We start from the raw sequence: 27700 nt of genomic DNA, 5'->3' as shown, positions 1-27700 counted from the left end.
TCACAGAAATTTGAGGGTGCATCCATGAGGATCAATGGTCGGCACAACATTGTGGGCTGAAGGGCCTGTTCTGTGCTGTACTGTTCTATGTTCTATGTTCTATGTTCTAACTTCCTAGCAAAGTTCAAACTATCATCTAATGAAATGGAAGGCTGCCAAAGAGAGAGAAAAATCACACACGGCAATGAGATGAATTACCAGATGTTAAGCAAACCACTGGGTAAACATCCCAGATCTTTCTGGAAGAGTATTGTAGGAACCTTTATATCCATTGAAGGGGAACGTTGTTACTCAGTTTAATCCCTCATCTGCAGATTGATCACCTTTAACAGTGCAGCACTCCCTCCTTAGAATTGCACTTAAGTATGGGCCTAGAATGAAGTTTAAATCTCTGACGTGATTTGGAGGAAAAATCATTATTCATTAGAATTGACTAAAGTGGAATGCACTGCAGTTTGATACTCTGCAAACTGTTAGGTTAGATAAACCTACAGAAGCAGCAAATGCTAACATAAGCTGCAAAAAAACTGACAGGACTAGGAGTCCTGAATAAGTTCATTGATCCCATACTCCTAGTAGTGAGCTATACTTGAAGCACAGACTGGAGATAAAATCACCAACATTGTTTTGCCACTTTCTGACTTTCAGTCCCTTATGCGGGTATTGACCCGTTGTTTGTTGTGGCTGAAATTACCCTGAGAAGTAACCTGAAATTGCAATATGACTAATGGATTTTTAGATATGTTACAAGGGGAAATCTAAGTACTGGGTACTTCTGACTTGCAAGCCCGCCAGGTGAAAGGGTTAGTCATAATTAAATATTTATAATTATCTCCATAATATTGCTTATTTCTGACCCTGTCTCAATCCATCTGATGCTGAAACCATCCTCAATGTTACTTGTACCTTCTATAAACGTCAACTCATTCACACTGCTGTATGCTTATTTGCTCCAAGTACCATTCTGTCAACACTTGTTTTTCCCACTTACAATGACTGTTTGGTTTAGTAATGTTTTGTTTTTAAAATTCCCATCCTTGTCACCAAATATTTACTGGACAAAAGGAGTTCATTTGGCTCTTCAGGTCCATAGAACATTGAGTCAGTCCCATTTACTTACTCCATCACTGTAGCCCAGTGTTGGTGTTTCCATCAAACACCAATCATAATTTCCTTTGAAATCACTCATCTTGGCTCCCATTACCCTTCTTAGTGAGTTAGTTCCCCATCGTTACCACTTATTGCTTAAAAACATTCTTTCTGACATCCCCTATTGCATTTGTTCCCCAAATCTATGTCCCCTAGGTGTTGTGTCATCAGCCAATGGGACCAGTTTTTCTATGTCTATCTTTTACAAACCTGTTATAACCTTGAACAGCCCTATCAAAATCATCCCTCAGTCTCATTTGCTTCAGGAGAAAAATCTGGATTTTCTAACTTTGTTGCTAAAATGTCATGAGCACAAATGAGCATAGTATTCTAGTTGTGCCTGACAAGAGCTTTATAAAGGTTCAGCATAATCTCTGTGCATATATACTCCAGACCTCCATTTAGGAGTCATAAGATCCCATATGCTTTGCTAACTGTTCTCAATACGCTTTACTACCTTCAGAGAACTTTGCATGTGACCCCTGAAGTGCCACATTACACCCGTTAGGACTGTACCCTAAGTGTCTATTGCATTGCTCAAGCCTTTCCTTTAGAGTACACTGCTATGCAAATGTCAGTAGTAGGTTCTGTCTGCCACTTGTCTTCTTATTCTGTTAACCTATCCATGTCAATTATTATCATCCTGACTTTTTTCTACACCTTCATGTTTGGTATAATTTTTGCATTCTAATATCCGCATCATTTATATGTTATTGAAAAGGGTTTGGTCCTATCACTGACCCCTCTGGAACCCCACTGTCAATCATCTTCCAGTCTGAAAAGCTACTATTCACTGCAACTTGCTATTTTCAATCCTTTATCTAACATTGACCTTCCTCTTCCATAAGCCTCATCTTTTAGATGGTGTTTTGACAAAAGTTTCTTGTAAGTTCTTATGGACATCATTTGTTGGATCCGCTTCATTAACCTTCTCTGTTACTTCATCAAAAAATTCAGTTAGGTTAAACCAGCCATGATGTGCATTTTGTAAATTTGTGCTGAATCTCCATGATTAACTCAGATTTCTCCAAGTGCTTGTTTTTTTTCCCCCTATCATTGATAAAACCATATCCACTGATGTTAAATAATTAGCCTATAGTTACTAGATATAAGGTGTACATTTGCTGCTCTTGAATCCTTTGGCACTGCCAATGTGTTTAGGAAAGATTGGAAGACTATGGCAGGCCCCTTTGTTATCTCCATTCCTTAGGCAACATGCACTGTAAGACATTCAGGCCATTGAGCATAGCCAACCTTTCCAGGACCCCTGCCTAACAATTTTCCCATCATAGACCATCTCTGTTTCAACCAATATTTTGTTAGTGTTCTCCTCCTTAATAAGTACTGATAGAAAATATTGTGCTTATTAAGTATTCTAGTTTTGGCCTGCACCTTTTAGTATTAATTACTTCCTCTGTTCCTGATAGAACCCACCTCATCTCTCAAATGTTTGCTTCCTATTTTGCATACCAATGGAAGATTGGTAGATTGTTGAGTTTATTTATCTTGACTGAGATTCTGTCCTCATCTCATCGCTTTATCAGTCTTATTTTCCTCTTCAATTTCCCTGTCAAGGATGCACCGTAGAAAACATCCGGGTGCATTACAACTTGATATGGGAACTGCTCTGCCCAAAACTGCAAAAAATTGCAGAAAGTTGTGATCGCAGCCCAGTGCATCACTAAAACCAGCCTTCCTGTCATTGACTCCATCTAAGTTTCCTGCTGCCTCGGGAAAGTAGCCAGCATAATAAAAAAAAAACCGTCCCACCCTCGTTATACTCTCTTACACCCTCTTCCATTGAGCAGAAAAAGTTTGAAAACATGCCAAAAGATTCAAGAACAGCTTTTCCCACTCTAGTCCAGACTTATGAACAGACCTCTCATATATTCGAGTTAATTTTTCTCTGCACCTTCTCTTTAGCAGTAACACTATATTCTACATTCTACTGTATACCCTGATGGACTTATGTTAGGTATGATTTGTCCGGATAGCATGCAACACAGTACTTTTCACTCTGTCTTGGTACATGTGATAATAATAAATCAAATCAAATGGATTTCACATGAATAATTCATCTGACATGCATTTTAAATCTCATTTTTTGTTTCATTACACTCTATCTCCCTTATCATCCAAAAATGCCCTGGCTTTGGTTCCCCTACCTTTTATCCTTGTTGGACTATGTCTGCCTATACCTGACACATGTATTGCTTAAAGATCATTAGCTACTTTATTCCAGTTTTTCTAGCTTGTTTTTGGTTCCAATCAGCCCTGGCTCAATCCCCTGTTTTGAAATGAGCCCTCTTCTAATTTAGAAGTTCCAATTAAGATTGTTTCTAGATCTCTTTGATTACTAATCTAATCCTTACCTAAAGATCACCCTTTAGGACTGTACCCTAAGTCTCTATTGCATCGCTTAAGCCTTTCCTTTAGAGTACACTGCTATGCAAATGGTGCCTTCGGACATTTTGGCTGCTTGGTCCACCTTATTCCCTACCACCAGATCCACCAATACCTACTTTCTACTTGGACTGAGAACATATTCATTCAGGAAATTTTCTTGAACACAGTTCAGAAATACCTCCCGCACTTATCCCTTGACTTTACTCTATCCCAACTGAAGTTTTGGTAATTAAATTCATTAAACATCGCCGCTTTATAGTTTTTGTGTCTCTTGAATTTTCTTACTGATTTCCTCCTCAATTACTTTCCTGCTATTTGGAAGTCAGTTGAATATCCCCAGTAAGGTGATTATCCATTTCTTTGCTTCTTAACTCAGTCCAAATGAATTCTCTTCTAACCTCCTCAGGGCATCCACTCTTTCTAAAACTGCAATTGTATTCCTAATCAGACCTACCACTATACTCTCTTTTATTCAGAGTTTTGGCAAGATCTGTAGCTTGGATTGTGGGTGAGGTTATTGACTTGCTCGCCGAGCTGGCTTGTTCTCATTCAGACATTTCGTCACCATGCTAGGTGATATCATCAGTGGAGCCTCCAATGAAACAATGTTGTTCTACTCCAGTTGGAATTTATACTTTTTGTCTGTTATGGTGAGTAGTGTCATTTCTGGTTTTGATCAATGTGGGTGTGATTATGGGGTCCAATTCAATGTGTTTGTTGATAGCATGGTATTTTGTAAACCACGTTGGTTCTGCAAATTGTGGGAAGGGGATCTTTAATCATTAACTTGAATAAAGACCCCATTCCCACAACATCCAGAAACAACATAATTTAGAAAATACCATGCAACAACTGCCACAAACGTTACGTCAGACAGACCAGGAAGGAAACTAGCCATCAGATTACACAAACATAAAATGCCACGACAAACTCTCCTTAATATCTGTATACTCAGACAGCTAAGGCCATCGGTTTAACTGGGACAAGGTAAACTTAGTGGTCCAAGCCAAACATAGACATGCACGGGAATTCCTAGAGGCATGCTACCTGTAATACAATCAATAAACACATAGAATTGGACCCTATATACAAACCCATACAGATCAAAACTGGAAATGATACTTCTCGCCATAACGGACCAAACACGTATAAATTCCAAGTGGAATAGAATAACACCGCTTCATGGGAGGCTCCATTGATGATGTCTGAACAAGAACAAGCCATCTCGGTGAGCAAGTCAATAACCTCATTTCTCTTTTATACCCACCATCTTTTCTAAACACTTTGTACCTTGAATATTAAGTGTATAGTCCTCACTATATTGTTACTACATCACATTCCAACATGATTATTTCTGTTGGCAGCTCTCTAACCATGTTCACTGCCCTTTATGCATTTACAAAACATGCATTCTAAACCTGATTTTACAGTTCTGTGGAAGTGTCACTGAATCCAAAATTTTTTTTTTCACAGATGCTGCCAGACCTGCTGAGCTCTTCCAGTGATTTTTGTTTTTGTTCCTGGTTTTACATTCCTCATATTTCTTAGAAGGTGATGGTAAGCTGCCTCCTTGAACTGCCACAGTCTATATGCTGTAAGTAGATCCACTATGCCATTGGCAAGGGAATTCAAGGGTTTTGGCCTAAAGACATTGAAAGAATGATGATATATTTCCAAGCCAGGATAGTGAGTGACCTGGAGGAGAACTTGCAGGTGATGGTGTTCCCATGTATTTAATGCTGTTGTCATAGGTTTGTAAAGAACTGAACTGTCTAAGGAGTCATAGTGAATTTCTGCAGGGCATTTCATAGATAGTACACATTGCTGCTACTGAGTATTGGTGGTGGAGGGAGTAAATTTTCACGCATGTGGTGCAAATCAAGTCGGCTACTTTGTCCTGGATGGTGTGAAGCTTCTTGAGTGTTGCTGGAGCTGCACTCAACCAGGCAAATTGGGAGTATTCCATCACACTCCTGACATTTGCCTTGTTGATGGTGTACAGGCTATGGGGATATGGAAAGTGAGTTATTTTATGCAGGATTCCTGGCCTCTGATCTGCTTTTGTATTTATATGGCCAGCCCAGTTCAGATTCTGGTCAATGATAACAACCAGAATATTGATAGTGGAAGATTTAGTGATTCCAGCACTATTGAATGTCAAGGGATGATTAGCTTCTCTCTTTTTGGAGATTGTGATTGCTTGATCTTTGCATGTTGCAAGTGTTAGTTGCTACTTTTCAATCCAAGCCTGGATATCGTCTAAGTCTTGCTGCATTTGGACATGCATTGCTTCAGTATCTGACGAGTCACGAATGATGCTGAACCTTGTACAATTTTTGGCGAACCTCACTTTTGACGTTATGATGAAGTGAAAGTCATTGATGAAGCAGTTGAATATGGTCAGGCCCAGGACAGTACCCTGAAGAACACATGCAGAGATGCAATGACTGACCTCCAATAACCGCGATCATCTTCCTTTGTGCTAGGTATGACTGCGACCAGCTGAGAGCTTTCCCCCTGGTTTCCACTGACTCAGTGTTTACTGTGGAGAAGGATATGGAAGATAGAGAATGTGGAGAAATAAACAGCGACATCTTTAAAAATGCCCATATTACAAAGGAGGAGGTGCTGGACTTCTGAAAATGCGTAAAGGTGGATAAATCCCCGGGACCTGATCAGGTGGACCCTAGAACATGATAGGAAGCTAGTGAAGTGATTGCTGGGCCCTTGCTGAGATTCTTGCATCACCAATAGCCACAGGTGAGGTGCCGGAAAACAGGAGATTGGCTGTTGTGGTGCCATATTTAAGAAAGGTGGTAAGGAAAAGCCAGGGAGCAGTAGACCGGTGAGCCTGACATCGGTGGTGGGCAATTTGTTGGAGGAAATCCTACGCCTTCTAGTTTTAGATTGCCACACCGTGGGGAAAAGACCTTGTGTTTTTACCCTATCCATAACCCTCTTGATTTTATAAACCTCTGTAAGGTCGCCCCTCAGCCATTGATGCTCCAGGAAAATAGCCCCAGCCTATTTAGCCTCTCCCTATAGCTCAAACTCTCCAACCCTGGCAATATCCTTGGAAGTCTTTTCTGAAGCCTTTCTAGTTTCACAACATCCTTCCTATAGCAGGGAGACCAGAATTGCATACAGTACTCCAAAAGTGGCCTAACCAATGTCCTGTACAGTTGCAACATGACCTCCCAATCCTATACGCAGTGCACTGACCAAATGCCGCCTTCACTATCATATCTACATGCAATTCCACTTTCAAGGAACAATAAACCTGCACTAAATAGACATGGCCTTTTCCTCAGGGTGGGGGGAATCCAAAACTCGAGGGCATAGGTTTAAGGTGAGAGGGGAAAGATCTAAAAGGCCCTAAGGGGCATTTTTTTCACACACAGGCTGGTGCATGTATGGACCAAGCTTCCAGAGGAAGTGGTAGAGGCTGGTACAATTACAACATTTAACAGGCATCTGGATGAGCATATGAATAGAAAGGGTTTAGAGGGATATGGGCCAAACGCTACCAAGTGTGACTAGATTTATTTAGGATATCTGGTGGAGATATCTGGAGAAGGGTCTAGGCCCGAAAAGTCAGCTTTCCTTCCCCTCTGATGCTGCTTGGCCTGCTGTGTTCATCCAGCTCTACACCTTGTTATCTCTTTATTGGAGATATCTAGAGGGTCTCTTTCCATGCTGTACAACGCTATGACTGTATGACTCCAGTTTTGCTAGGACTCCTTGAAATCACACCTGATCGTGCGTGTCCTTGATGTCAGGATACTGGGTCAGAGTGTACTGTGAAAACGATGCAGTGAAGCTTTGGTACGATTTGGGCAAGTTGAGTGCGTGGGCAAATGCATGGCAGATGAAGTATAATGTGGATAAATGGTAGCAGAAACAGGAAAGCAGATTATCATCTGAATGGCACAATATATTGGGAAAGGGAGAGATGTAATGAGATCTGGATATCTTTGTCAACCAGTTGCTGAAAGTAAACATGAGGTGCAGCAAACAGTTAAGAAGGAAAGTGGTATGTTGGCCTTCATAGTGAAAGCATTTGAGTTCACAAACAAGGTTGTCTTGCTGCAATTGTACAGGACCTTGGTGAGACCACACCTGCACTATTGTGTGCAGTTTGAGAAAGGATGTTCCAGCTGTGGAGGAAGTTCTGATTCGTGGGGTGGCAGAACTGACGTATGAAAAGAAACTGGATTTAGTTAGGACTGTATTCACTGAAGTATTGAAGAATAGTCAGGATCTCATAAAACCTATAAAATTTCAACAAAGCTAAACAGTGTAAAAGCAAGAAGGATGTTCCCATTGGGTGGGGACTCCAGATCCAGGGTTCACAGTGTAAAGATATGGGGTAGGCCATTTAGGACTGAAATGAAGAGAAATTTCTTCATCCAGAGAGTGACCAGTCTATGGGATTTTCTGCCAGCTAAAGCGGTGGAAGTCAAATCATTGAATGTTTTGAAAAATGAGTGAGAGATAACTCTTTGGGCCAAAGGAATCAAAGGATATGGAGAGAAAGTGAGTACTAGTTGCATAATCGTCCATGATCATATTGAATGATGGAGCAGGCTCAAAAAGCTTACTCCTGCTTCTGTTTCAAGAGTTTCAAGCGTTGTCACTCACATTTCACCTCTGGAATTCTGTCCAAGGCAGTAATGAGGTAAGAAATTGTGGGGCCATAATGCAACTAAACTGAGGGCCAGTGAGCACGTTGTTGCTAAGCGTGCTGACATATTGACGGTTTAGGAAGTTGCTGCTGTGCAGAGACACCAAAAGATCTCATTGCAAAAAAAAATTAGACTTTGGTTGTAAGAAGTATATGATTGCTGGAGAGACCAATGTATATCTTGGCTATTGGGGGAATATCCCTATTGACCTTCATAACTACCTCATTTACCTAGCCTACTTGTTAATGTTCAGCTTTAATAGGCACGCAGCAAGTGAGTGCCAAAGTGCTGACCGAACACAAATAATCACAATGAGCAAGCAGCTGTCAGTCCTTCATCACCTACATTCCTACCAAAGGACGTAGGTTAAATTTACACATTCTTCCCACCCACCTCCCCCGCTCCCTACCCCACATGTTTTCAATAAAATTCTAGCGCTAAGCGTCTTTAATTTATAAACTGACAAAGTGGAAAGTCCCTCATGGTGAAGAGTAAGAAATGTAGCGTTTAGTCATGGAAAATATTTTGTACTAGTTAACCACTGAGCTTCAAAAATAAAACTGAGTCATTGAAAAACATCTTGTCATCTGTGCCAACAAATTGTGCTTGAGCATCTGTGAGTGCTGTTCATTGACAACATCTGCTTCCCATTTGTTAGTAATGAAAGTAAGCAAAAATCTCCAAACGTTAATAGAAAATGGTGATTTTCTCATTATATGAGTTGGCTATTTTAACAAAACTGTAGCAAATGATTATTTGGGAAATTAGGCACCACCGTACACAATGTATCTGCCTTTATTTCAACTCCTATTAGAAAGCCAGATGCTGAATTCCCCAGCTTAAACAAGTGAGGGTTTCAGTAATGTTGTTTAGAATTAAGACTAACTTGCTTCATTTCGTGACCCCACCAACATACCATTCAGTAAAAATTTCTGTCATAATGCAAGTAAGGACAAAAAAGGCAAGGGGATGCACGATGTGTGGTAGGAGCCTGGGAAGCACTGAGAATCAGAGAGATCTTGAGCTTGTACATCAGTCCCTTAACATATCAGGACAGGTAGATAAAGTGGTTAAGAAGACATATGGAATACTTACCGTTATTAACCAAGGCGTAGAGTTTAAGAACAGAGAGATTATCCTTAAACTGTATAAAACATTGGCTAGGCCACAGTAGATATTGTGCGCAGTTCTGGAATCCACAATATGGGACAGGTTTGACAGTATTGGAGAGAGTGCAGAGGAGATTTACCAGGATGTTGTCTGGGCAGGAGAGTTTGAAATATGAGGAGAGAGGATCAGATAAGATAGTTTTCTTTAGAACAGAGAAGATTGAGACTGAACATAATTGAGATGTCTTTTTTTAATTTACTCATGGGACATGGATGTTGCTACCAGGGCCTCCATTTATTGACCATCTCCAATTGCCCTTGAGAAGGTGATGTTGCACTAATGCAACCCATATCCTGTAGATTGACCCACAATGAAATCTCCCACCCGGTGTACATTTTGTGCCCTTGTCACCCTCAGTTCCTCCTGCAAATGTTGTTCAACACCAAGGAGTACTGATTCATCAGCCAAGGGAGGACAGAATATGTCAATTAGCACGAGATTTCCTTGCCTGTGTTTAAATTGAAGCCATGAGCATGGGGTCTGGAGTCAATGTTGAGGACTCCTCTGTATACATTGTAGCACCACCTCTGCTGGGTCTGTCTTGCAGGTGGGACAGGGCATTATCCAGGGACGGTGATAGTGGTGTCTGGGACATAGTCATACTCATGGAATCATACCTTAGAGTCAGTGTGAGGCTGTTGATTGACTGGTCCGTGAGACAGTGCTCCAAATTTTGACACTAGTCCCCAGATGGGTGTAAGGAGGATTCTACAGGGTCAGCAGGGCTATTTTTGTCGGTGTCTTTTTCATTGCCTAGGTTGATGATGGATGGTCCTTTTCAGTTTCATTTCTTTGTTGAAATTCCATAGTGATTGATACAACTGCATGGCCTGCTAAGCCATTTCAGAGGGCAGTTAGAATCAACTACATTGCTGTGGCCTTTATTTAAACTCCTGTTAGAAAGTCAGAATCACATGTAGGCCAGACTAGGTGAGGATGGCAGATCTCCTTTTCTGAAGGACATTAGCGACTCAAATAGATCTTTCCAACAATCAATAATGATTTTATGGTCATCAATAGATTCTTAATTTCACATTTTTTATTGAATTCAAATTTTCCCATCTGTCATGATGGTATTTGAACCCAGGTCCGTAGAACATTAGCTGAGTGTATGGATGATAGTCTAGAAATAATGTCACGTCCCTGTAAAATAATAGAAGTCATAGATTGAATAGAGAGGAAGAGGCTTTTCCCTTTGTTAGAGGGATCATCGACCAGGGGACATACGTTTAAGGCAAAAGCGGCAGGTTTAGAGGAGATGTGAAGAAAAAGAAACTTTCTCACCCAGAAGCTGGTGGGAATCTGGAACTCACTGCCTGTAAGGGTAGTAGAGGCAGAAACCCTGGTAACATTTAATAAGTATTTAGATGTGCATTTGCAGTGCCAAGGCACAAAAGACTAGGGGCCAAGTGCTGGAAAATAGAATTAAATAGATAGGTGATTGATTTTGACTGGAGTTAATACGATGGGCTGATGGACCTGTTTCTGTGCTGTAGATTTCTATGTCTAAGCTGTCTTATTTGAATCGCAGTTAACTTCTTTAAAATAGCAAGCATTTTGCAACTTTCCAGTCATTAGCAGACCACATTTCCTGGTGCCGTCCACACTGCAGCAAACCAGAATGGAAATTATTGAAAGGAAGAGAACATGCTGAAAATGTTCAGCAGGTTTGGCAGCATCTGAGGGAGAAAGTGAAATTAGCCTTTTAGGTCGATGCCTTTCATCAGAAATTCTTTCTTTGACTTTCTATTTATCAAGCAAAGGCCAATATGCCTTATTCAACACACATACAGAAAGCACCAACTAGTCACAATTAGGAATATCCGGGGAACAGTAGGCTTCAAGGAACACATTTTCTATTCACAGCTCTGCATTTGGGTCCTCTAAGAAATCAGCTTTCCATGTGCACAGTGGCAGGCGAGACAACCATCCCTGAAACCAGCCCTCAAAGCTCAAAACCAGGCTTGTAAAGTCCTTCAGCTAACTGCTAGGTTTTTTGGGCTAGAAGAGGACCACTGTTATGATTATGTCTGTTACGTGCAATCTGTCATCAGTGGACATGTGACCCCTGGACTTACACCGCATTTTCCTTTTTTCTGTGTGGGTTAGATCTCGAGTGCTATTCAATGTATAACTCTTCATGTAGCTTTAGCAAGTCTGACAGGTTTTGGAGGTGTGTTTGGCTCAACTTGGCAGCTCATTAGTTTTACTCAAGATGTCAATATTAGAGCAGCAACCCATTGGCTTTCCTCAATCAGCCATGTTTGCTACAATCGTACACAGAATAAACCCACAGCACTCAGAGTGGATTAGTACACACGATAATTCAGCCTTAATGAGGGCCTATTTATTTATTGAACATGTTTGTATTACAGTCAATCCTGAGTTGTCTGACAAAAAAACCGAAAGAACTGCGGGTGTGGTAAATCAGGAAGAAAAACAAAGTTGTTGGAAAAGCTCAGCAGGTCTGGCAGCATCTGTGAAGGAAGAGACAGAGTTAACGCTTCGGGTCCCGGGAGGTTCTGAGGAAGGATCACCAGACCTGAAACGTTAACTCTGTCTTTTCCTTCACAGATGTTGCCAGACCTGAGTTGCCTGACATCAGTAATGGACAATTAAATATACAGGGTTTGAACAAAGTGTCAAATACTGATTTTCTGCCCAAAAGACATGGACCATTTAACATGCTGTAAACCATCACTTTGTAAATGGTTAATAGTTACACCTCAATTTTTTTTGGCTTATTCATTCACTTACTAAATTTAAGTGATCGGACCTATACAGAAAAGCACCATGGATATTGCGACAACATAACCTTCAAAGCCTGTTTTCCATTAAGAGCTCCATTTCACATGGAACTTGCTTTGCGCCCATTCAGTGGATTTTGAATGCCAGGAAAATGCAATTCATTGAATCATAAAATGATCAAGCATAGAAGGAGGCTATTTGGCTCAATATGTTTGTTCTGGCTCTTTGAAAGAGCTATTAAATGAATTCTACTCTCTTGCACTTTCCATTTAGCACTGTTAAGTTTTTCCTGCCAACAGTGGCTCAGTGGTTAGCACTGTTGTCTCACAGCACTAGGGACTTGGGTTCAATTATACCCGCGGGCACCTGTCTGTGTGGAGTTTGCACATTCTCACCATGTCTGTGCGGGTTTCCTCCGGGTGCTCCGGTTTCCTCCCACAGCCCAAAGGTGTGCATGTTAGATGAATTGGCCACGCTAAATTGCCCGTAGTGTTCAGGGATGTGTAGCTTAGTTGGGTTATAAAGGCATGGGTCTGGGTGGGATGCTCCACAGGTCAGTGTGGACTTGTTGGGCTGAAGGGCCTGTGTCCACACTGTAGGGATTCTATGTAACTATTTGTCCAGTCCTGTTTTGATTGTACAAATTTGCTTCCACAACTCTTTCAGTCAATGCATTTCTCACAATCTCAAAGACGTGCAAGTTAGATGGATTGGCCATGCTAAATTGCCCTTAGTGTCCAGGAGTGTATAGGTTAGGTGGATTAGTCATGGGAAATACAACATTACGGTGATAGGGTAGGGGGGTGAGTCTGGGTGAGATGCTCTTCAGAGAGTCGGTGTGGCCTGTTTCCACACTGTAGGGATTCTATTAAATTTGTTTAAACTGGCTACCTGACTCGCCTGCTACTGGAAATGGTTTCTTAGTTACTTTATCAAAATTTGAAGACCGCTGTTAAATGTGCTTTTAACTTGCTGTGCTCTAGGGAGAGTAATATCTATAGTCTCTCCTCATAGGCAAAGTACTGCATCTTTGGCAAAATTTAAGTAAACATTTTAACATCCTCTCTAAGTCCTCACACCCCTTTTTAAGTGCAGTACCCAGAATTGAACACAATACTCCAACGGAGACCTAGTTAATGTTTTGTAAAGGTTTTGAATTTTGTATTCCATTTATTAATTAATAAAGCCAGTATTCCTTCTCAACTTGTCCTGCTGACTTCAAGTACTAGTCTACAAACATCTCCTGGCCTCGATGTTCCTGCTCCCCATGTAAAAATACATAATTTAGTTTATATTGCCTTGCTTTATTTGATCTTATAAAACATCACAGTCCTGTGCATTAAATTTCATCTGTAATGTATTTAATGAGTGTCTGTCACTCCTGTCCTCGTTCTTTACGTTTCTGATCTGCGTGGCATCAGTAAACCAAAATTCTGCCTGCACTGTATGCCAAAATAAAGATCATTAATAATGATGCATGGGGAGCAGTAACATACACTTCCCTCCATTCTGAAATACAGAGTTCACTACTGCTGCCTGTTTTTGTCCCTTTGTCATTTTCACATTCACATTGCAGGGTCCCTGGGGTATCAATTTTGCTAGCCGATCTTTTATTTGGTACTTTATCAAATGCCTTTTGGAAATCCATATACATGTCAACACACTTCTACCTGAAAGAGGCCAGATTCCTGTCACCAAGAGTCTCTTTCTCTACAAATGGAAAGTCCTTAATACTGGATGAACTCCCTTAGAGTGAACAGGATGCCTGACATGCCTGTTTTTATGTCTGTTAGCTAAGGCTTACTGATTGGACCAGATTAACAACCACAAGACAGGGAACACATATCATACGAGGTCCACCTGGCTGATCTTGTTACAATTACTGTACTATACAATTACTACAATTACTATTACTCTCTCTCACTTCATCAAAGAATTCCAGTACAAAAGCCAGACAATAGTTAATTCAGTTAAATCCTAAAGTCATCTGGACTCTAAATGAGTCTATGGATCAGATGGTGGCATACAGACATGAAGCCTTAGATTTCTATAGCACAGGAAGAAGGCTCTTTGGCCCATCAAGTACATCCCAGTCAGAACCAAGCACCTAACTGTTCTATTTTTCAGCACCCCATATCACCTTTGGACCTCCAGCCCTTACCTTAAATCTATGCCACTAGTCATTGATGCCTCCACAAGCGAAAAAATCACTTCCTGTCTACCATATCTACGTCCCCAATAATTTTATATGTCTCAATCATGGCCTCCCCAGTCTCCTCTGCTCCAAGGAAACCAACCCCAGTTTATCCAATCTCTGCATATAACTGAAACACTCCAGTCAATATCTTGATAAAGCTCCCCTGCGTTCTCCTTACCGCAATCATATCACTTCTATAATGTGGCTGCCAGAACTGCTCACAATTCTATAGCTGTGGCCTAACCAATATGACGCACAGTCTCAGCAGAACCTCTCTACTCTTTCTGTGTGCCTTGGCTAATAAAGACAAATATCCCATATACCTTCTTATCCACTTTATCTACCTATCCCTCAAGGGACTGAAGGACCTCCTGATCTTTGGTGCTCCCCAAGCTCCTATTGTTCATTTTATAGTCTCTTCCTTGTTAGTCCTGCCCATCACTTCATATTTATATGGACTGAATTCCATTTGCCACTGATCAGCCCATCTGAGCAGTCTGTCTACATTTTCCTGCAATCTAAGTCTACCAATTTGTATATCATCCACAAACTGATTAACCTTCCTACATCCATGCAGAGATCAGTAATGGGCCATTGTTTTCTATGGTATATATATATATACCATAGAGAACAATGGCCCATTACTGATCTCTGCATGACTTTGCTAAACACAGGCTTTCAGTCACAAAATACCCCCGATCATCAGCTGCCGTTTCCCACCACTTAGCCAATTCTGAATCCAATTTGCCAACTTTCCTTGGATCACGTGGGCTGTTTACTATCTGTCTGCTATCAAAGGCCTTCATGAAATGCAAGTAAACTGCATCAAATGTATCGCTGTCATCTACTCACCTGGTGACCTTTTTTAAAAATTGACCCTCACTTAACAAATCCATGTTAAATGCTCTTGATTAATCCCTGTCTCTCCAAGCACAGACAGATTAATGCTGTCCCTCAGAATTAGTTCCAATAGTTTACCCACCACTAGTTTGACTGGTGATGTTACCCAGAATGGTGACGAAACGTCTGAAAACGAACCTTCCAGCTCAGTGAGCAAACTCACATCCAGTTTGACTGGTCTGTAGTTTCCATAAGACCATATGACTGTAAGACATAGGAGCGGAAGTAAGGCCATTCGGCCCATCAAGTCCACTTGGCCATTTAAAGCATGGCTGATGGGCATTTCATCTCCACTTCCCTGCACTCTACCCGTAGCCCTTGATTCCTTCTGAGATCAAGAATTTGTCGATCTCTGCCTTGAAGGCATCCAACGTCCCGGCCTCCACTGCACTCCGTGGCAATGAATTCCACAAGCCCACCACTCTCTGGCTGAAGAAATGTCGTCCCATTTCAGTTTTAAATTTAGCCCCTCTAATTTTAAGGCTGTGCCCACGGGTCCCATTCTCCCTGCCTAACAGAAACAACTTCCTAGCGTCCACCCCTTCTAAACCATGCATTATCTTGTAAGTTTCTATTAGATCTCCCCTCAACCTTCTAAACTCTAATGAGTACAATCCCAGGATCCTTAGCCATTCATCATACGTTAAACCTATCATTCCAGGGATCATCCGTGTGAATCTCCACTGGACACGCTCCAGGGCTAGTATGTCCTTCCTGAGGTGTGGGGCCCAAAATTGGACACAGTATTCTAAATGGGGCCTAACTAGAGCTTTAGAAAGCCTCAGAAGCACATCGCTGCTTTTCTCGGTTTATACCTTCTCCCCTTGAATAATGCATTCTTATTGCCTATCCTCTGGTCCTCTGACAAATCGCCTGTGACCAGATGGCAATTAAACATCTTTGCTAGTGCTCTTGCTATTTCCTCCCTTGCTTCACTCATAAAAGGAAATGTCACTGTTGTAATAATCTAGAGTGCCAGGCTATTTTGCAGGGGGTATAGGTTCAAATCCCAACATGGTATCCGGTGAATTTGAATCAATAAAAATCTGGAATTTTAAAAAAAAGGATGTTCTAGTGATAACCATGTGACCATTGTTGATTGTGGTAAAAACTCATCTAGGAAATCTGCTGGCCTACATGTGACTCCAGACTCATGAAAATGTGACTGAGTCTTAACTGCTCTCTGGGCAAAGTGGTCTACCTAGTGATGCCCATATCTCAAGAAAGAATAGAAGAAATGAAATGTAGGTTGACTGAAAGTTTTGGACTAGAGGAACTGGATGTGAAACAATGCTTTGCCTAATTTAATGTGCCCTTTATCATTGTTAATGTTTATGAAATTGAAATTACTGAATGCAGTATCCATCCCATAGATATGTAACTTAGAAGATATCACTTAAAAGTGCATTCTGATAAAAGATCTGACAATGTAACTGTTTCTTTCTCCACAGGTACTGTAAGACCTGCTGCGCATTTTCATCACTTTCTGTTGTACTACTGAATTCAAATATTCACATTTTGTTCTTGTCTTGTGTGGAACAGAGACATCAGTAGAATGTATAATGGTGATGATGTATAATCATAGAATCCCTACAGTTGGAAAAAGGCTGTTCAGCCCATCAAGTATGCACTGTCCCTCCAAAAATCACCTAGACCATCACCCTGTCCTCATAACCCCACTTTTACCATGGCTAACCCACCTAGCCTGCACACCATGTGACAACTTAGCATGGTGAATCCACTTTTGCACTGTGGGAGGAAACCAGAGCACCCAGAGGGAAACCACGCAGACTCAAGAAGAACATGCAAATTCCACACAGACAGTCGCCTGAGGCTGGAATCGAACACAGGTCCCTGGCGCTGTGAGGCGGCAGTGCTAAGCATGCTACTCAATGATGTTGATGTCACATGATTATATAAAGTGAAGGAAGCAAAACTGTATAAGTGAATGTGCACATCTATAACACTGTGAAAAGATTCAATGAAAACACCTCAGACTCAAAAAGCAGTACTTGGGAGCTTAACAGTCAGACTCATTCAGTAAAATATCTGAGAGTCAAATAATTATCTGAACATTTTATCCACCCAATGAATTTGTCACAAATGATGTGTGCAACAGTTTCTGCAAACTGCTCACAAAACTACTTATAGTGGAGCTAGACGTCATGTCACTATGGTAACCCAGCTAGTACACGAAGTAAAATGGCATTTCTTTATAACAAACAAAAAGGTTGCATGCATTATAATTTGTAGTTAAAGGTTACTCAAGTTACCCAGTATAAATGATTAACAAATGTGAAGTGATCATTCATTGATAAAACTGTGTGTAAATGCTAGTCAGTTCCACTTCCATTAGTCTGCACACGCATTGCATATGTGATCTTTAGAATGTGCGGATATCTTAATGATTCATGTCCACTTTGTCTTTAGCTGTTTGTCTTGTATCCGCTTGCTAGGTATCCGCTAGGGTGATGCTCCTTCTCTGGAAAATGCTGCTTGTGTGGTGGCTGCTATTATTTTAGTAATTGTTGTTGCTGTTCCATTTCTATTGTGAGAGAATGGTTGTCTGTAAATGTGCGTCATTGTGTTAACATATTTGGTGTTTCATGTTTACTGTGTATCATCAAGGTGACATCTGCTTCACGCAGGTCCCTGGTTGCCACACAGGCTGTGTTGAACATTTTCACTCTTACTGGCTGTCTAATACTCAACTCTGTGGATGACTTTGCAGTTTTATCACAGTGCAATTTGATCTTCTGTCATTTCACCTCAATTTTGCAGCTTCTATGGAGAAGCCATTGTTCTATCATAAGGGGTAACAGTTTTAAAACAGAGATAAGGAGAAATTCCTCCTCTCAATGGGTTATGAGTCGGTAGAATTCACTACCCCAGAGTGCAGTGGATGCGGGGACATTGAATAAATTTTAAGGAGGAGATAGATAGATCTTTAATTAGTAATGGATAGAAGGGTTATATAGTGTATGTAGGAGAGTGGATTTGAGACCGATATGATCATAGGAAACGCTGAAGCAGATTTGAGGGGCTGAATGGCCTAGTCTTGCTCCTGTTCTTATGCCCGTTACTATATCTGGTCTCAGTAGTTTCTAGCTCTTGAAAGAGTAGTTTGGGTGCAGTGTCACATTAGCCTTTGAACGGGATTGTTTTCCGTGCTTTCAATAAATGTATTTTGTCATCAAGGACTACCTTGCAGAAGCCTGTGCTGGGTTCCCTCAATTTCTTTATAATCCCTTTGGTGGTTTTAATTGCTTCTTCAGTCTTTCCATTTGACCTGGGATTGTGTGGAAATTATGGAAAAGATGTAAAGTTCCCAATCATTTCATTCAGTAGCTAAATTTATCCCTGTGAATTGAGGGACATTGTAACTCATCACAATGTTTAGATTGCCTTAACAACTAAAGTGTGCTTTTAGGCATTCTACAATCTTAGTAGTCACTGGCATATTGTCGTCCAGTTCCCAGTCATTGGAATAGTTGTTGATGGGGAGAGAAGATAATCAGTTTGTGCAATTGAAGAGGTCTACATCAAGCTTCATTCCTGCTGTATCTGGGATAGTTTGTATTATAAGTGGTTGCTTAACTTGTTTAACATGGTATTAATTTCAAGCACTGCACTGGCAGCATAAACAATGTATCCTCCAATTTTTTTTTTCTGGCTGCGTGGGCCTCTGAAGTCTGTCTGTGGCAGTGACTCCTGGAACCAGAGTTCAACGCCACGAATGGTGTGCTGACACCAATAACAATGCACAGAACCTTGGGAGATTAGAAGGAACATTGAGTGTAGGTATTTAGATGTTCATAGAAACATAGAAGATAGGAACAGGAGGAGGCCATTCAGCCCTTCAAACCTGCTCTGCCATTCTTCATGATGATGGCTGAGCATCCAACTCAATAGCCTAATCCTGCGTTCTCCCCATAACCTTTGATCCATTTGCCCCAGGTGCTATATCTTGTTACCTATTGAATACATTTAATGTTCTGGCATCAGCTACTTCTTTAGTAATGAATTCCACAGACTCACCACTCTGGGCGAAGAAATGTCTCCTCACCTTCGTCCTAAATCATCAACTCCGAATCCTCGTTCAGTGATCCCTGGCTCTGGTGTGACTGGATTAATACTTCATGAAGCTTGCACTACTAATCAAGAGGATTTGAGTTCAACTGACTATGTCAGTTAGAGGGTTTGAATTCAATTCCTGAAAAATGTGGAGCTTAAAAGTTTGTATCAGTCAGAGCAACCATGAAGATGTCAGATTGCTGTAAAAACCTGACTGACTCACTGATGTGTTTTACAGAAGCAAGCCTCCTTAGCCTTACTGGGTCTGGTCAATGCATGACACCAGCCCCACACCAACATTGGTTAACTTTTATTGAGCCTCTAAAGGGACCTATAAAGCTACTCATTTTTATCAAAATAATGACTGATCCAGGATGAAGCTTCACCATCATCAAATCATTTCTCTTAAGCTAGGTACTTCAGAATTGGTCATGGTGAGGGCAAGAGGAGGTCGCTATGTGTGAGCCAGATGAGGGGATCTAGAAGGTAGAACTGGAAGAGCCTTAGACCTCACAACTTGCCAACAGGTTTGAAGTTTTGCAGTTTGTCGAGACGAGAGCAGAGACTGCAGAGGGCAAATTCACCATCACACCATGGTACAGGGAACCATTTAATGGGGGGTAATAAAGTAGAATGCAGTTGCAGCAGGGGATAATACATTAGAGAGATAGACTCTAACCAAGCAGAAGGGATCTGATAGGAAGTGTCTTTATCACCACCAGCTAAGACGATGCTTGTTTTTAAGCTTTGGCAATCAGGCATTTTGCCAAATGACTTTGACAGTCTGCTTAGGGACCATCCAACAAGACCCGCCATCTCCTGTTCATACAGGGCCTTGAGGACGATGTGTGTATATATTACTATCTGATGAACTTGTAGTCAAAGGTGCTTTTTTAACACTTGGGGCTCTCTGAGAGACAGATGTAGCATGGTCCAGTTGGTGCAGCTACACAGGTAGCTATCAGAACGGGGGAAACATTGGGCATAATTATTTCTCTTTTGTCTAGAGATTTGTACCTTATGTATGTCAAGATACAGCCCATTTAGGAATTCCAGTGTGGAAGATGATTCAGATGACCATTATGACATACACCAAGAGTGTCTAGTACCTGATTACTGGGATCTTACCTTCACAGGGGAGAGAGTATCTCTTGGTTTCATTTTCACCATGATAGCTTTCAGTTTATGCAAACCCTGTAGTCTCTGAATCATATCCCCAACCAGGTATTCTGATGTAACAGTGAAGAATTGGTTGGCTGAATTCCACCCCAAAAATTTTGGATTTATTAATGATTACCTTGTGGCCTTTAGATTTGGAGTCTCTGCAACTAGAAACACTTCATTATCTTTCCTCTATCAAAGACTTTGATAATTTTAAAGTCCTCTACCTTGTCGCTTCCCAGATGTCTCTTTTTGAGAAAAAAAGTTGAAATAACTCCACAGAGGCCGACACCAAGATATCCTTTATTTACACATAGAGCGTCTTTGATACAGATCCGGCTCCCTCAGAGCCAGCTCTCAGAGTGAACAGAACCTCTGACATTCCTTATATGTCAGCCAAGGCTCACTGATTGGACTAGATTAACAGCTCCAATCACGGAACTGACATTCTTTGAGGTCCACCTGGCCAACCTCATAACAATCATTACAAGAGTCTTGGCCTTTACTGACGTGTACAACCTTTCAATTCTGGTACCACCTTGGCAATCCTTTTGTACTTTCTCCAGTGCCCATGTATCCTTTTCTGTGGTACAGAATCCAGGATTGTGCACAAGTGATCTGTAGCCTACTCAAGGTTCTATGCAGGTTTAAAGTAATTTCTTGCTCTTGAGTTTTCTTCTTCTAGAAGTAATGGATCTAGGAACTGATTGCTGAGCTTTAGATCATTAGGAACAACAAAACTTTGTAGTGATATTCCAGTTAGTTATTTTTCTATAAAATTTCAATTCTTATATTTTACAAGTCTAATTTGGGATGTAAAAACTTAAAACAAATAATTAACTAGCAAGTAAAATTAGAACAACATAATGTTGCAGCTTATCAGGTTGGTAATTAGATTTTATAGGAAAGACCCATTGCTATGGCAACATGTGGAGCTGCACTTTACCTGGTAATAGGGTCACTGGCTACTATTGCCTCCTAATGCTAATGTTAAAACTGCACGCAGCTTTAAAAAGCTGTGATCATGGAATGAAATTGAGCACATTCTGTACCTATCAGAAATCCTAATCTGAGTTAATGAAACAATATTCAACTTCCTAAATAATTACACACTGAGACATATTGCTAACATTGCTAATTTTGCAAATTGCTAACTGATTATGGTCTTAGAATTCTTAAAGCAGCAAAAGAACCTACACGTACCTGGCAATATAAATTACAGTGTTGGAATTTTATGGCCTCTGTTTTGTGAGCTTGTTTTATTACCCGCAGTGATGTTGCTAACTTCCCAGTGTCTGCAAACTGCAGGGTTGTGATATGGATTTAAGTTCAGATTATCAACCTTCCGTAAAGCATCAAAGCTCTTCCAGTAATTGATGGAAAATTGTTTCACATAGCTTGGGGCTACTGCTTATGTTTAGATGTATAGAAAGGGAGACAGCAAGTTGGGCCTTTAGGCCTAGAGATATGGATGTTACTTACCACATGATCTCAGACTTGTAACTTCTACAATATCAGTGTTCAAAACCGGTTAAGTGTAGTCATTATCATAATTTAGGAAATAGAACATAGAACAGTGCAACACAGTACAGGCCCTTCGGCCCACAATGTTGTACCAAACTTTTACCCGAAACCTAAAGTCTATCTGACATCCACTGCTACCTTACACTATCATCCATATGCCTATCTAATAGCCACTTAAATGCCCCTAATGAGGTCAACTCCGTTCCCCTCTCCGGCAGTGCACTACCACTCTCTGAATAAAGAACCTGCCTCTGACATCTCCCCGATATCTACCTTCACTCACTTTAAAACTATGTCGCCTTGTAAAAACTACCTCCACCCTAGGAAAAAGTCTCTGGCTGTCTACTCTATCTATACCTCTGATCATTTTGTACATCTCTATCAAGTCACCTCTCATCCTTCATCATCATAAAGAGAAAAGCCCCAGCTCTCTTAACCTTTCATCGTAAAACCTCCCCTCCATTCCAGGCAATATCTAAGTTTTCCAACACTTCCACATCTTTCCTGTAATGAGGTGACCGGAATTGGACACATTACTCCAGATGTGGCCAAACCAGGCTTTTGTATAGCTGGAGCATAACTTCATGACTATTGGGCTCAATCCCTCTATTAATGAAAGCTAACACACCATATGCCTTCTTAACAACTCTATCCACCTGGGTGGCAGCTGTCAGGGAACTGTGACCATGAGCCCCAGGATCCCTCTGCTCCTCCACACTGCCAAGAATCTTTCCGTTAGCCCTGTACTCTGTTTTTAAGTTTGCCCTTCCAAAATGAATCACCTCATACTTTTCAGGGTTAAACTCTATCTGCCACTTCTCAGCACAGCTCTGCGTTCTATCAATGTCCTTTTGTAACCTAGAACAGCCCTCCGCACTGTCCACAATGTGACCCACCTTCGTGTCGTCCGTGAACTTGCTAATCCACCCTTCCACTCCTTCATCCAAATCATTTGCAAAAATCACAAGTAGAAGAGGACCCAGAACAGCGCCTTTGGTACACCACTCGTAAGCCAGCACCACGTTGAATATTTTCTGTCCATACCACCCCTTGTCTTCTAAGGGTCAGCCAATTCTGAATCCAAAATGTAGCAGCCAATTTGTGCTCAGAAAGACCACACACTAAAATGTGACAATGGCCAAATAATACTTTTAACCATGATGGTTAAGAGATAGATATTGATCAGGACACCTCTGAAAACGCCTCTGCTCCTGAATAGTGCCATGATATCTTTTACAGCCACCTGAAGGTCTACTGGAACTTCAGTTTGGTTTCTTATTCAAGAGATGACAACACAGACAGTATGGCACATTAATACATTGGGAGTGGTCAACCTAGATAATGTGCCAGTGTTTCTAGAATGGAACATGAACAATGCCTGACAATTTAGTGTCATTTTACTATGACCAAACCCTGGTGCAATGCATCTCTGCTAATTTGATGTGTTGGAATATGAGTTAATTGCCAATACAGTTATTTGATAGCAGCTGATGTTTTAAGATCTACACAAACTAATTTATCTTGCATTTTTATCACACCAAAAACATCATCAGAACAACTGAGCTCAATGATGTCCATACTTAAATCTAGCTCTGATTTGTTTGAACTAGCCTTTTGAGAACTTGAGATACAATGGAATTTAAGTAGAGAGATATGGCACAAGAATGATACCTGGACTTCAGAGGCTAAGAGGAGAGATTATACAAATTAGGCCTGTTTTCTCCTAGAATTTAGAATTTAGAAGGTTAAGAGGTGGTCTGATCGAAGTCTTCGAGACATTAGCACAAAAATGATAGGGTAGATAAAGACAAACTATTTCCAATGTTTGGCAATTCTAGAATTTGGAGACAAATTTAAATCTGAGATAAATAGTTTTTTGGTTGAGCAAAAGTATTATGAGGTACGGGCTAAAGGCAGATTATATGGAGCTAGGCCATGGATCATCCATAACCTCACAGAATGGCAGAATAAATTTGAGATGCTGAATGGCCTACTCCTGTTCTTCTGTTTCTATGACACAATTTTGTGTCCATGTCAGCAGGAAAATGGAAATTTAATGAGAAGCAGACCCTGTCTGACACTAGACACCAAAAATAAGGGATTGGAGAACGCTGTGAGGAGATCATCTTAGATAGCTTTGAATTTGAACCAGCTACAACACAGCTCCAACTACGCAAAAAGCTGTATTTTCAGATCCCAAGCAATCACTGGACTGTATAAAAACTGTTTAAACTTTCCATAGCCCGTTTCCATGTTTCTAATACTTTGAATGAATAGAACATGTTCTCCTCCATGAAAAAGAAATATTTCAAGGAGCAAACCAGTGTACACATGTGCTTGGCTCTATACACTGAGATATTTTCTATTTAATCCTGCTGCACTCTGCTGAGCGAATGGCTGACACTACAATTCCAGTCTACAAGTTATAAATTACCTTCCACAGGTCTGTGGAACCTGAGACTTGGAGCTGCAGTATAACAGTGGCCAACAACAAGCTAGTTTAAGGTTGTTGCAAAGATTTGTAGCTTGGATTGTGGATGAGGTTGTTGGCTTGCTCGCCAAGTTGGCAGGTTATCATACAGATGTTTTGTCATCACGCTAGGTAACACCATTAGTGTGGCCTCCAGTGGAGCAATATTGTTCTTGGTATTTATATAATCCAGTCTGTTAAGTTGGATTGTATCATTTCTGGCTCTGTGCTGTATGGGATTGTATATGGGGTCTAATTCCACATGTTTGTTGACTGCATTACAGGTTGAAAACCAGGCCCTCCCTTCCCGTGCAGCTCTGGTATATTGCAGTAAGTTGCTTGACTTAGCAAAGTTTGTTATCTATGATTTGTGTTTTAATAGCATGTGTTGTCAAATGCTGAAGATAATTTTGACTGAAAAATATGGAATTTTATAAACAGAAATGTAGTGTTAAAACCAGAAGTACTGGTAAAATAGCACTTTGAGGCAATTATAAATGTTTGGTCAGGTGTCCACAACTTGATTTTAACAGCTCTCTTCCTGTTTCAGAAAATTAAATGCTATTCTGCTCAAGAAATATTTGTTCTACACATAGTCCCTTGTGCCCCTTATAGTGGAATCTATGATCTCTGCTCACAATATGTTCAGTCTAGTGATCCATTCATATACTACCAATTCTCATTAATAAGCAGAGTTAACTTTTGCTCACTATTATGGTCAAAAGAAAAGCCTTCCAGAGCGATAGCATTTCAGTAAATTAACTTTGCTTCCTCTATGGGTTTCCCAATGTCCCTATATTAACGAGTAAAACAGTTACCAGAGATACCTTGAGAATTCTCATGGCCATAAAATTGTGTTGAGTCTTCAATTAATATCACAAGAGCATCAAATAAGTCTTTGAGGGTTCTTGTGATGCAGTGGTAATGTCCTTAACGCTGAACTACAAGTTTCAAGTTCATGTTCCATCCTGCTCCAGAAGTGTGTAAAAGCACTTAGAGTCATAGAGATGTACAACACGGAAACAGACCCTTCGGTCCAACACGTCCATGCTGACCAGATATCCTAAATAAATCTAGTCCCATTTGCCAGCATTTGGTCCACATCCCTTTGAACCCTTCCTATTCATATACCTATCCAGATGCCTTTTAAATGTAGTAACTGTACCAGCCTCCATCACCTCCTCTGGCAGCTCATTCCATACACGCACCACCCTCTGTGTGAAAAAGTTGCTCCCTTTTAATTCTTACCCGTCTCACCTTAAACCTATGCCCTCTAGTTTTGGACTCACCTGCCCTAGGGAAAAGACCTGGGCCAAGGGTAGGCAATGGCCTAGTGGTATTATCATTGTTAATCCAGAGACCCAGATAATGTTCTGGGGACCTGGGTTCGAATCTCGCTATGGCAGATAGTGGAATTTGCACTCAGTAAATATACCTTCCACTACGGACGAAATCCGGAAGTGAGGCAACCCATCGCAGCAGAGCCCAGAGTTTAAAAACCAGGCGGGAAAACATACCGATGCTTCATCAGAGGCTGCACTGAGGATGTTACCAAGCGTGGTAACGAAACTTCTGCGGAACAACAAACCAGCTCGGCGAGCCAACCAACCTCAACAGACACAACCCGAGCTACAGATCTACTCCAAAACCTTAAATAAATATCTGGAATCAAGAGTCTAACGATGACCATGAATCCATTGTCGATTTTCAGGAAAAACCCCTTGGTTCATGAATGCCCTTAGGAAAGGAAACTGCCATCCTTACCTGGTCTGGCCTTCATGTGACTCCAGACCCACAGCAATGTGGTTGACTCTGAACTGCCCTCTGGGCAATTAGGGATTGATAATAAATGCTGCCTGGCCAGCGACATCCCTCATTGTGTGAATGAATTTTAAAAAAACCCATCCATGCCCCTCACGATCTTATAAAGCTCAATAAGGTCACCCCTCAGCCTCCAATGCTCCAGCAAAAATAGCCCCAGCCTATTCAGCCTCTCCCTATAGCTCAAACCCTTCTACCCTGGCAACATTTCTTGTAAATCTTTTCTGAATCCTTTCAAGTTTCACAACATCCTTCGTAGAACAGGGAGGCCAGAATTGCATACAATATTTTAACAGTGGCCTAACCAATGTCCTGTACAGTTGCAACATGACCCTCCCACCTTTTACACTCAATGCACTGACCAATAAAGGCAAGCATACTAAACACCTCCATCACTCTCCTATCTACCTGTGACTCCACTTTCAATCTCAACAAGTTGTTTAGTAATATCTAAATAAAGTCTTTGAAATTAGTGTTTGGTTATTTAAACAGCCCACATGGAAATCTAAATCATAGCTGTCAGCTTCCTGATCAATATTAAATATGACCTAACATGGTTATCAGTGGGTAGGCAGGGATATGGAGGTAGAGCAGCTATGACCTTATTAAATGGTGGAGCAGCCTCGAAAGGAATGGCCTATTCCTACCCCTAGCTTGTACGCTCATGTGATTTGTGAGGCACTCAAAGTGACACAACTCTGTTGTGTAAGACTATCTATTTTAATGGAATATGTGCACAAACAGGATTTCTGCCAAAGTTCAGCTGACAGACGATCATAAACCCCAAAGAAATCTGCAGAGAATATCAGTTTACGCCCTGACATTAAATTTTACAATAACTAATATCTCTTTTGATGAATATTGAATGCTTAGAAATAATGTCTAACTATAAATGGGTGTGAAAGCCACAACTGCTGCATTGAGGCATGTTGTGATGTTATGCTGCCGAACGGGAGCTGCATCAGGCCTAGGTTTTTTTTCCTGTGGCAGTAGGTGGCGCTGTTGCCTTCTGAAGCAGTATTTTAAAGACTGTAAAATTTTACCTTCAAGTGCCTTCTGTTAATGGCTTATAGACTTTTACTTAACTATTCTGCAACTGTTCCATGTGCTCAAGTACAATCGCTGCAGGGTTGTGATTGAATACGCTTCCACTAAGATTTCACCTCATATATCTCAGTGTTGTGCTGTGAGTTTGCTAACACCACAAACAATTTTGCCTACACCAGAGGGATTATCCCACATGTAATTCTCCCTCACCTTTAGATATTCTTGGCCCAGAATCTCTTCTAATCTCAAGTGGGCACTCTATTCCAGCATTCGTAATGCTGCTTTCAAAACATGGGTCACAAAACTTTCTAAAGGCTACTATACTAATCCCGTTCACATGGCCTTTAA

At 41.0% G+C, this 27700-nt stretch overlaps 1 long non-coding RNA gene across 1 annotated transcript in view; it reads left to right on the top strand.

The window, feature by feature from the left end:
• The window catches only part of LOC132210788 (uncharacterized), a 30676-nt gene extending 3202 nt beyond the window's left edge, over positions 1 to 27474 (top strand). Inside the window, exons 2-3 of the long non-coding RNA XR_009446985.1 lie at positions 5029 to 5149; positions 16707 to 27474. This is a non-coding gene — a long non-coding RNA (uncharacterized LOC132210788). The remainder of the gene's footprint in view (positions 1 to 5028; positions 5150 to 16706) is intronic.
• The last annotated feature ends 226 nt before the right edge of the window (positions 27475 to 27700 follow it).

Source organism: Stegostoma tigrinum, chromosome 20 (genome assembly GCF_030684315.1).
Source record: "Stegostoma tigrinum isolate sSteTig4 chromosome 20, sSteTig4.hap1, whole genome shotgun sequence".
In the NCBI taxonomy this organism is placed as follows: Eukaryota; Metazoa; Chordata; class Chondrichthyes; order Orectolobiformes; family Stegostomatidae; genus Stegostoma; species Stegostoma tigrinum.
The sequence above is the reverse complement of the archived record's forward strand: the minus strand, read 5'-3'. Positions and strand labels throughout refer to the sequence as shown.